Here is a 12,332-nt window from a genome sequence, read left to right as displayed (position 1 = left end):
TTCTTATAGTGAGGGCAAATGACCCATGGTTATTTAGGATAGGCTAAACCAATCAGATAATCCATGGATAGTCCATGGAGGTTAACCAATGGAGCCTGTAACGACGTAAATTTTACAAAAACTAAAACTTTCATTTAAAATCACTTAATTCATAAAACACTCTTCATAAAATCTCATTTTTGTTTAATTTACAATACACATCTCCATATTCAGATAATTAATAATCCAGGATCTTCAAAAACATAACTCTTCCTCTGGTGTGTACAATCGAGCCGGTGTCGTCCCGTGATCTTGAGAAAACCTGAAACACATAACACATAACACGGTAAGCATGAAGCTTAGTGAGTTCCCCAAAATACCACATATAACACATACTAGCCACTCGAGGCTATAACTCTGTGGGCCCTTGGGCCCTAACTCTGTGGACCCTCTGGTCCTAACTCTGTAACTCTCGGATACACACGACATAAATCACATAGAAATAATGCAGTGCAAAACATCACATATATAACATACAAAATACTCTATCACATAACTCTAGTTACCACTCATGGTAAAGTATAGTGAGAAGACTCACCTGGCAAGCAGAAAGCAGTTATCCTCACTCTTGAATCTCGAACTCGCCGCCGCCTAACACATAAGGCAATACCTCTAATTAACACTCGTGATCTCAACTCTAATTAAACCGATGATTACTCTTTCCCTCTCTAATCCAGGAAGTGGGTAAAAGACCATTTTACCCCTCTGAGATCCCTCTTACTTATATTGACCAAAACCCCAAAGTCAACAAGAGTCAACTCAAGTCGACAGTCAACACTTGACCCTACTCGTCGAGTGCATCCTTGCGACTCGTCGAGTCCGCTTGTATTATCAGAACTCTACTCGGGTCTCACTCAACTCGCCAAGTTGACCCCTAACTCGGTGAGCCAACATTGGGTTAAGGCTACTCGGTGAAACCCGCTATAACTCGTCGAGTCACCTCATGGAATCGGCAAGTTGGCTCCTACAGATTGCTCATTCTGCCATCTGAGGTCAGATCTGCAACCCAAACTCATAAATCTAACCTCCCACTACCCAATAGTCACGTAAAGGTCTGAACTTGAGGCTCATGCATGGTGTATTTTGCTCAATACACCATTTGGACTCCATTGAAGCTCCATAGCTTCAAAGCTCCCAAACAACTCTTTCATGGCTGCCTACTTTCTGATTCCCTGGACCTCATAAGGTCCAGATCTACACATGACTTGAAAAAGGGTTTAGATGCACCCACAACCCTATCTAAATGGTGATCCAAGCCCTAACTTAATCAACCAAGGAAATCCACACAAAACAAAGAAGGGAAGAGCTCATACCGGATCTGGAGCTTGCAATGAAGATGAAATTGATCTTCTAACTCTCCTCTAAGATCCTTGCAACACCCTTGCTCCTCCTTTCCATGAATCAACCTCCAATAAGCCATTTTCTTCTCTAGATCACCACATTCTAGGGTTTCTCTCAAGGAACGAAGACTCTGGTGGGGAGGGGCCAAGGAGGCTATATGTGTCGTTAAATAGGTCCCAAACCCCGAAATTTAGGGTTTCTCTGCCCAACACCTACTTGGCGAGTCCCTCCTGGGACTCATCGAGTCCACCCATTAAACCTGCGAGAAAAACCCGACTTGACTCGGCGAGTTGGACCCTCAACTCATTGAGTCTCTCCTATAATCACAAAATTAACTTGCACAATAATAACCCTGAAAATCCGGAATGTTACAATTCTCCCCCACTTGAATTAGATTTCGCCCTCGAAATCATTTCTCAACTACACATAGATTGAAATAATCACCCGAAAGGCACCACCGAAAGGATCTCATACAACACCGATATCTTTCACTATGGACACCTAAAACCACACCGAAACTTCCAAGACCAGAATTTAACTAACTCTTGCATCGCTAAAATACTCTTTCCCAATATCCGGAAACTCTGGTGGCCTGACCCGCCGCTAGACCGCCCACTTGAGCGATCACCATAATATTCGATCCTCGAATATCAAACCCTGATTATTAACTGGCTCTCTGATTCCCATAAGTCCAAATCCAACAACCGTATTGCCCGCCCAAACCGATCATGCTAAATCATCCGAATCACGCCCCAAGAAAGAAAGGGCACACCCACTAAACTGCTATCAGCACCGATCCAAAAAGAACCCCTAACACTTTACCCTCAGAATACAAAAGAATAACCACGCTCGTTCAGAAGTGTCCTCATACATCACACTCATAAGCCTCCGCTTCAATTCCCACATCCCTGTTGACACCACACGAGGTCTAACCTCAACCCAACCGTTGAACCTCTATGGTTACCCATAACATGATCCAAAATGTCTCACTGAAGTCCTTCTCATATCAACTCTCTCGGCCCAGTGACACACAAGTCACAAAGTTCTCTCTACTCCAAACGGATACTATACTCTCAACTAGAATCGTCTCATGTATCCCGTGATATTTCTCGTGCCCACTAACTAACCCTGCTCAGGTCTAAGATATTGGGTGACAACGATAACTCCCCTCTTAGCACGGAATCCATCTCTAAATCCAGAACTCGTACCGCCTACCTGACGCATCGCCAGAGCCAAACTCAACTTGAGAGTTTGGTTTGCCCAAAAGTTGGAATTACTCATCCCAACGAAACACTTATCTCATAACTCATGACTCGCAACCTGCACGCAAACCACCTCTCTAATTCCCTTTGGTTGCGACAACCACCACTCAAATCGGAATATAGCGATCCCCAACAATTGGAAACCTCAGCCTCGCCCCAGTCTCGACCGCCAGGCTCCCACAACTCAACCATTAGGGATACCCAAGCCTAAACTCTTCTACTTCGCTCAGATCAAAGAGTACTTCCCATAACCACCTCTCGCTGACTAGTGAGTACTATGGCTCCCCGCAGCATCACGACACCCTCTGACTAGTGAGTGCTACGGCTCCTTGTAGCATCACAACAACCTCCATCTGACTAGTGAGTACTATGGCTCCCCGCAGCATCACTACACCCACTGACTAGTGAGTACTACGACTCCTCGCAGCATCACAACACCCTCTGACTAGTGAGTACTACGGATCCCCGCAACTTCACGACACCATGTTCACTAACTCATGCTCCGTGGACTAACATAGGTAGATGCCTACACTCATTCAAATCATGCATCCTCATTTCTGATAACAACCTCCATAACCAAAACACCTTTTCCCGCTGCAACCTTCATTCCTAAATAATCCCCCTTGATGTCAATACCCAAGGAGATCCCACTGGAATCATAGATACTCGATACACTACTTACAGACACAACCAAGGAAAATTAATTAATTCGGCAATCAGGGCATTATTCTCGGATTCCTCGGAACACTATCACAGAACATCACAATGTCCTGCCTCAACCACTTATCTCCTACCCCCAGCATCATACATATACAACAATACACTCCCACCGAATCTCGTAATTAATCCTTCATTTCCTTAATGCACAACTTCGGTGTATCCAAACACTCAATTGGAATACGGAGAAATCTCTAACGCTTCAGAACACATTGACGACCATCCGAAATTCTACCTTTACTGCTCAACCCATGCTAGAATACACATACCGACCTGGGAGTTGGCTGCCCGATCATCTCCTATCTACCCCAAAGGGCCAGATAACAATCCATTCATCGAACCATAAGTCATCAATTGCCAACACCCTCCTTACGAGCCTACCACCTTGAACATCTCTAACCACCACCAGGTTCCTGACCAATGGCCACCTGTCGTGGAGGCGCTCGCCCTTTCTCAAAACGTACCTCATGCATTATCTCGCTCTGCACCTCGCCTCGCCCACCAATAACCCTGGTCTCATGAATTCGAACCGCAAGTCTCTATATACAGATCTCCAACCGCTCTTGAACAAGTCTCTGGTCCCCTCAATAAAATACCCGGTTCTCCCCCACTTAGGGTTCGAACCATCACCAATTGACGCACTAACAATCTATCCCACAGACTGTTTCCACCAGTAACATCGCACCTACTCTTGGAAGGTGCTACACAACGCTCGATGATCTGCCCACATAGAGATCAAGCAACCCCAAATACCCTGAATCTCCGATGAAATCCTCAGGAACTTCTCATCACGACTACCTCTAGTCCTTCCAAAATCTCATACTATCCCACTACCAGACATTTCCACTGTCCAGTAATAACCCTGACTATTGGACTGAAAATACTGAATCATCATACTCTTCATTCTCGACTTCTCAACCAATGTTCCAACATGTGAATCATTACAAGAACAGGGACTCCATTCCCATACCCAATACCCATCCTAGACAAAAGAGCCACCGCCCCGAGATACTCTTCTAGATTACCCGTTGCTACAGCTAACATATGCCCTACTATACTCAAATAGGGTGCATCCTGGTCCTTGACCATCTCAATCCCAACTGACAACCTGCTCATGATATATCATCACTTCGCGGCAGACATGTTGCCAGATGCTCTGGTGGAAGATCGCCATCGTAGTCAACCCGCAGGGTTTACTCCTAACCCCACAACCGAAGTCTCACACATCTTATGTTTCCTACAAGAAACAGTAGTAGCACCACTAAGGTCACAGAAGGTGACATCTCTTATATCGACTGATTGGTCATCTCAGGCTGTAATTCTCCATGAAATCCATCTCTACTCATCCTTGAGTCTTGCGACTCTATCTGACATCTCACCAAATATACCTTGGAATTTATATTGACCTCCCTCTCAAGGGATGCTTCTTTGAACTCATTCATCATGGCCTTCTGGCCTCATACTCTATCGTATTTGATCTCTACCAAGTCAATCATGACCGTATAACCGAAGAAACCCTAACATCCTTTGCTACGAGTCATGGTACTCATTCCAGGACATCACATCTCAACCTGCTACAATGCATGGTACCCGAACCATGACATCACTCCTCAATCTACTACACTGCTACTCGAACCATGGAATCACTCCTCAACCTACTACAATGCATGGTACTCGAACCTTGACATCACTCCTCAATCTGCTACGATGCATGGTACCCGAACCATGGCATCACTCCTCAATCTGCTACGATGCATGATACCCGAACCATTACATCACTTCTCAATCTGCTACGACGCATGGTACCCAAACCATGGCATCACTCCTCAATCTGCTACGATCATCACTTCTCAATATGCTACGATGCATGGTACCCGAACCATGGCATCACTCCTCAATCTGCAACGATGCATGTTACTCAAACCATGACATCACTCCTCAATCCGCTACGATGCATGGTACCCGAACCATGGCATCACTCCTCAATCAGCTACGATGCATGGTACTCGAATCATGACATCACTCCTCAATCTGCCACTTAGATCCCCCGGTCTACTCCCTGTTTCGTGTATGAGTCCTCTGCTTTCAGTAGTACGGGCCCATACTACCTGCCACATCTACCCATACTTTCCACACTGACCATCCCAGAGTTTCTAAGTAGCTGTTCAACTTTCTCAATCACCAATCCCACCACGCGTGCTAGCTCCCCAGCGAAATGCTCTATTTTGCCAGCGTACTCATCCAACTAAGGTCATTCCTTAGGTTCTTCCCAGGTTCTCACACTTCTCTGCCATCAGCTGCTGAAGAACTCCTAACGATGCCAGCCATCTACCTCCTGAATATCGTCATATTCACTCAGTAGCTGTCTCCCATCATCGAGAGCTCCACAAAGCACAAAGCAAGCAGCATTCGGGCATCGAAGTACCTCCTCCAGCACGTAAAAACCTCCTTAGGTTATTACCGACTCTCTCTCCTCATACTCGAAGGATATCACCAAACTCAAACGACTTCACCCAACGTGGGTATCTGGCTACCCTCTCGGTAGGCTCCTCCCCTGCTCATCTAGGTATCTCTCCTAGATTACTCCTCTACTCAAAATCCTCTAAACATGGGATTCCTGCTGCATACTCTTACATACTCAAAAGCACATCACTGATAACCGAAACACCTAGGCTAACACATCACAAATCAGGCCACTCTAGTCCAAAAATATGGAATACCTAGCTTATCTCTAGCATGCATAATATCTCATAACATATATAATAATCATCTCATAACACAAAGTAAGGGTATTTTGGGAAATTACTATTCGGGCTCTGGCTGATTGTACACACTGCTCCTTCTCGTTTTCTCTTTGAACTCTTATTTACTTTCGAAAAATCATTTCTTTGAAAATTTTCTCAATTCCTCAGTTTGAGTCCGGATTTACCGGAAGGTGCATCCGAATCCCTCAAATCAAGGCTCTGATACCAACTTGTAACGATGTAAATTTTACAAAAACTAAAATTTTCATTTAAAATCACTTAATTCTTAAAACACTCTTCATAAAATCTCATTTTTGTTTAATTTACAATACACATCTCCATATTCAGATAATTAATAATCCAGGATCTTCAAAAACATAACTCTTCCTCTGGTGTGTACAGTCGAGCCGGTGTCATCCCGTGATCTTGAGAAAACCTGAAACACATAACACATAACACGGTAAGCACGAAGCTTAGTGAGTTCCCCAAAATACCACAAATAACACATATTAGCCACTCGAGGCTATAACTCTATGGGCCCTTGGGCCCTAAGTCTGTGGACTCTCTGGTCCTAACTCTGTGGACCTTCCGGTCCTAACTCTGTAACTATGGGATACACACGACATAAATCACATAGAAATAATGCAGTGCAAAACATCACATATATAACATACAAGATACTTTGTCACATAACTCTAGTTACCACTCATGGTAAAGTATAGTGAGAAGACTCACCTGGCAAGCAGAAAGCAGTTATCCTCACTCTTGAATCTTGAACTCGCCGCCGCCTAACACATAAGGCAATACCTCTAATTAACACTCGTGATCTCAACTCTAATTAAACCGATGATTACTCTTTCCCTCTCTAATCCAGGAAGTGGGTAAAAGACCATTTTACCCCTCTGAGGTCCCTCTTACTTATATTGACCAAAACCCCAAAGTCAACAGGAGTCAACTCAAGTCGACAGTCAACACTTGACCCTACTCGTCGAGTGCATCCTTGCGACTCGTCGAGTCCGCTTGTATTATCAGAACTCTACTCGGGTCTCACTCAACTCGCCAAGTTGACCCCTAACTCGGTGAGCCAACATTGGGTTAAGGCTACTCGGTCAAACCCGCTATAACTCGTCGATTCACCTCATGGAATCGGCGAGTTGGCTCCTACAGATTGCTCATTCTGCCATCTGAGGTCAGATCTGCAACCCAAACTCATAAATCTAACCTCCCACTACCCAATAGTCACGTAAAGGTCTGAACTTGAGGCTCATGCATGGTGTATTTTGCTCAATACACCATTTGGACTCCATTGATGCTCCATAGCTTCAAAGCTCCCAAACTCTTTCATGGCTGCCTACTTTCTGATTCCATGGACCTCACAAGGTCCAGATCTACACATGACTTGAAAAAGGGTTTAGATGCACCCACAACCCTATCTAAATGGTGATCCAAGAACTAACTTAATCATGATGGGTTTTTGTCATAAGACATCCTATGTGCTCATACAAACCCTAATGCTTGGATCTAGGTTTCTCTATTGTACATGCAAGTTATCCAAGACTATAAACCCTAATTCTAGCATTCAAGTAATCATATTAACTTGAGAATTGGTTTAAGATGTTACCTTGATTGTTATGTAGCAATAACAATCCCAAATCTCCTTGTATTGACTTTAGAAAGCTTAGAGTCACAAATGTCACTCCTCTAATGGTTCACAAACACCATAAGCAAGAGGATGAAGAGGAGAGAGGATGAAGGTTGTCCAAAACGTGTTCTAACCCTAGAAGAATGCTTCACCACGTTTTTGGGTCATAAGGGTCTTATATATAGTTAGGCAATTAGGGTTATCTAACAAGGAAACCCTAATTTGGATGTTTAAGCCCTAAGCAACCCATGGACTCCTTTAATTAGGGCCTTGGACGATTTCCTTATGGGTTTCCCCATATAATTCGTCCACTCCTTAATTTAAGACAATCCATGGCCCAAATTGCAATTATCTTATAATTACAATTCCAGTCCCTTAAGTTTAATTAATCTCTTTTAGTCACAAAACTAATTACCAATTAATTCTTGACTATTATTAATTAAACAATACGATTTCTCCTTTAATATATTACTCTCATAATATATTAATAAATCATATTTAATCCTTTCTCTCCATAATTCATCCTATCAAGTTGCTTTGGTGAAGGCAACCCAAAAGGACCATGCACCATCGGGTCAAGTACATACCAAAATAGTTATGGACTTAGACACTTATCCAACAGTCTCCCACTTGGATAAGTCTAATAACTATTATGCGTATGACTTCAGATCCTGATCTGCAATCGTAGCTTTCCAAAGCCGCTGTCAACTCTGATCCTATCAGATACGCATGTCCTTAGATAAGGGATCATATATTCCTCCATTCTAGATATCATATGAGATATGATTTCAAATCATTCTCTTCGTACTATATCTCGATTCCCGATTTATGACGACTGACTAATTGAACAAATCAAATTAGCCCTAGCCCGGCTAAGCATTTACGTTTGTCATCACTGAATCATCGAGGGGCCCAAAGATATTGCTTTTATCCTACCTTGGATAAAAGGAACGGATAAACTTTGATACAATGCTCACTTGCACTCACGCACCGAATTACACACAACAATATGTTTTATGACACCAAATTACTAGTGCGTTTACATATTATCAATGTGCAACCAATTTGCAAGTTACAACGCACACATCTCGGTTTCAAGAATATAAGATGTTATCGTCTCACCAATCACTCGTGATACAATCCATGGAGTGATCCAAGTGAGCGTGGGTTTAATCCAATGCTCAAATCATATTCATAAGCACTCATGAACGTTGCAGCAAACATTTGCTTATGTCTAATACTCTTTTAGACAATCCACACACCAATTCACGACAGTCTTCATTCATATCTACTTCCAACATATGAATGACTGTGGCCCGTTCGAATAATTCGATTATTCTTAATAAATTCAATTATTCTGGAAGTCAAAACATGCAAATGTGAAACACAAGAATAATACTAATCCCATATGGCCTCAAACCTTTGAGTATAAATAAAACTCCTTTTATTTATCACCATATCGATTACTCATTATTTGTCGTTTCGGGTAATCAACATCTTACTTGAATTATTACACTTGTCCCATGCTCCTAGCATGCACACAATGTTTACTTATGGTTCTTACTTTGTGAAATAGATCAAATTGAACACATTTCCAACCATTCTCATTTCACAACTCCAAATCCTTTTTCATAAGTGTAAGAATATCAAATTCTTGCCACTTATAGAATATGCTAGATTCTAACATTTTATGCAATGATCCCTTTTGTAATGTCACTGCACCATAGTCACAAAGACTATTGCCAATGATATTACAAAATCCTCTATCGGAGATTGTTACAAGACAATTCCTTAGATATGATTTCCCTCACTCAAAGTACATTCCTTTGAACATCCTTTTGCATAAAACTTTCTAATCTAGTCATAGATTTTCAATATTCAATTCCCAATATGGACACGTTTCCATATTTTCCATATGACAACTCATTCTTAATAGAATCTTATCTATTCGTAATGATGTCGATATGGTCCATCCAATATGGAAACATTTCCATATTTTCCATATGACAACTCATTCTTAATAAGGTCGATATGGTCCATTCAACACCATGCTTCCAACTACTCACAAGCAACCAATCCTCGTCGAACTTTGGATTGTCCTTTGATAGTTGTTTAATTATTTTAGTCAAAACCGATTCTAGTCCCTTTTCCCTCTAAATGCGCTAGACATTTGGAAAATTTTAGAATGGTCAAACATTAAAGCATTTGCAATCGATCCTATACCCGAAGCGTATGGGACACGATGCATAATGTTTTATTTGCTATGTTCTCAAAATTCGAATTGTGAAGAGGAATTCCGTAATCATAATCGAAATTTTAAGAACACACTATGTACCTTTGACTAAATTTATAAACATTTCTCAACCTAATCCTTTAGATTTGAAATGAAGCATAATATTCTCTCCCTTAATTATAGCAAAACAACTTTACAACCCTTACGACTTTGCAAGGTATAACTCTTGTTTTCTATAATTAATATTGCCAACTTTCAATACTTTCCATAATAATCATACAATCATAACTTTTATGCTCCTACTATCATGATGATTACTATAAAACATAACACTTATGCTCCCACTAGCTTCAACATGTATTCATAAACATCTTAACTTTCAAAAAAACAATACCTATTGAATTTCTTAAGTCCATGTTTCTAATACTTAATGCTTTGATAATCTTTTATCAAGGCTTCTTGAACTTATACACCTTTGCCTTAGATAGTTCATATGTGTGTCTAAAAAATTAAGACTAATTGCCAAACCTCACAATTCAAATTATGGAAAGGGATACCGTAACCATAATCGAATTCGAGAATGCAATTTTACAATCATTATCTTCTTAAAATCTTTCTTAGTGAAAGCATTTCCTCACAATCATTTTCATGAAGGAGGAAATCTTATGAAACTTAGATTTAAACGGTGTATTTGTTCCTATCCATGTGAATTTGTCAAAACCAAAGTTTACGACAAATTCAAACTCATATGGATCCAACTTTCTTAATCTCGATTTCTTGTCTTATGGTAGCACAGCTGCCCACCATGTCTTCCAAGTAGTTAATCAGCTCACCTTTTCTTATCAATGTACTTTCCATTGATCAAGGTCCTTGCCTTTTATGCATTCAAATGAGAACTCATAGGACTCACATGCATAATTAACTCGATTGGATTGGCACAAAAACAAAATAATATCAACACGATAGGTTGTAAATCTTAACTCGTGTGCTAGTGACGATCGATAAGGTTGATTTGATTTGTTCTTGAAACCTTTCAAGACCATTGAGATTCCCATTGACTCCTTGACATATAAGATTCTCTTGTCAAAACATTTCTTGACATACAAATATTCAAGAGTTAGTGTAGCTTTTATCAAAACTCTTCATAAATTGGTCCTAGTTGGTCTTTGTCTTATCCAAGACATCACAACTTTCCACATTTGATGAATGTTATAAACCTTTAATACTTTTCACTCATTGTCACAATCTTAACTTTAAGACTTGTTATTGGAACGAAGTATGATTGACTTCTTGATTTAACCATTTCTTCAATTCTTGATTTCTCTTCTTAGACATACAATTGTACTAAGACTCACATAGAGGATCAATTGAGATATGGTTCTTAATCATTATGACCTATCATAAAGCATAAAAGGTACTCTCCCTTCTTAGAATGGAGAAACTTTTATCTTTCTGCCTACTTGATTCTTCTTATTTGTTCTGCTATTGATTTAAACCTTTTCAATCAATTCAGAATTACACTTAATCTTGTAAGTATAATCATATTTACTAAACCTTTAGTAAATCATGACGAATATTTTTGTTATTCTTATGGTGGACTTGATCAACACGCAACTTTGTGTACTCGATCTCCTAGTCCTTCACTTGACACTTTGTTAATGAATTAGTCTAATTTCCAAATATAAAATTTCTCATTCATCGTGCAACCAAGTTGCATGATTCCAAGTTTCTGTCCAATTGAAACTTGGGTGATGAGAAACTTTCTTTATTCGGTAAATTCTTCGACATTTCCACAAATAACATAATAAGAACCAAATCCATTATTGCTAATAATAGAAACGTTCAAACATCAATTTTTCATATACGCCATTGCAAGGATAAATAAATAATATAAAATCAAATTTTATTTTATTGCGGAAAAAATGTGTCCTTACAATGCAATTCATTGAAAAACTATGCTAATACATCTTTCTTAGCAATCTAATTCTAACTCTAAGTAGTAGCTCAAGAATCTAATCTTCGAGAAATGCGATCGAAATCCATTCCTTCACGGTTAGATTCTACTCACTTCTTCCCTTAAGCTTCCTTTCTTTTCTTCGATCCTACAAAACATCAATTGTAATCTTATCACATTATGTATTAAGAATCTAGAATAGAAGCTTAAAAGAGTTAGCTAATGGATTTTACCTATATTATATCCATACGTTTCGACTCTCCCATCTCTTAGATCTCTTAGGTAAATGGGGGCAGCTTCATCTCCAATTCCCTTTCTCTTGTCAATAAAAGCAAATTGACTCTTTTGGAACAGGACATGGAACTACTTTAGACATTGCCTTTCTCTTATGATCAGACTT

This window comes from Lactuca serriola, chromosome 1 (genome assembly GCF_051521515.1).
Source record: "Lactuca serriola cultivar US96UC23 chromosome 1, Lser_US96UC23_V15, whole genome shotgun sequence".
NCBI lineage: Eukaryota > Viridiplantae > Streptophyta > Magnoliopsida > Asterales > Asteraceae > Lactuca > Lactuca serriola.
The sequence above is the reverse complement of the archived record's forward strand: the minus strand, read 5'-3'. Positions refer to the sequence as shown.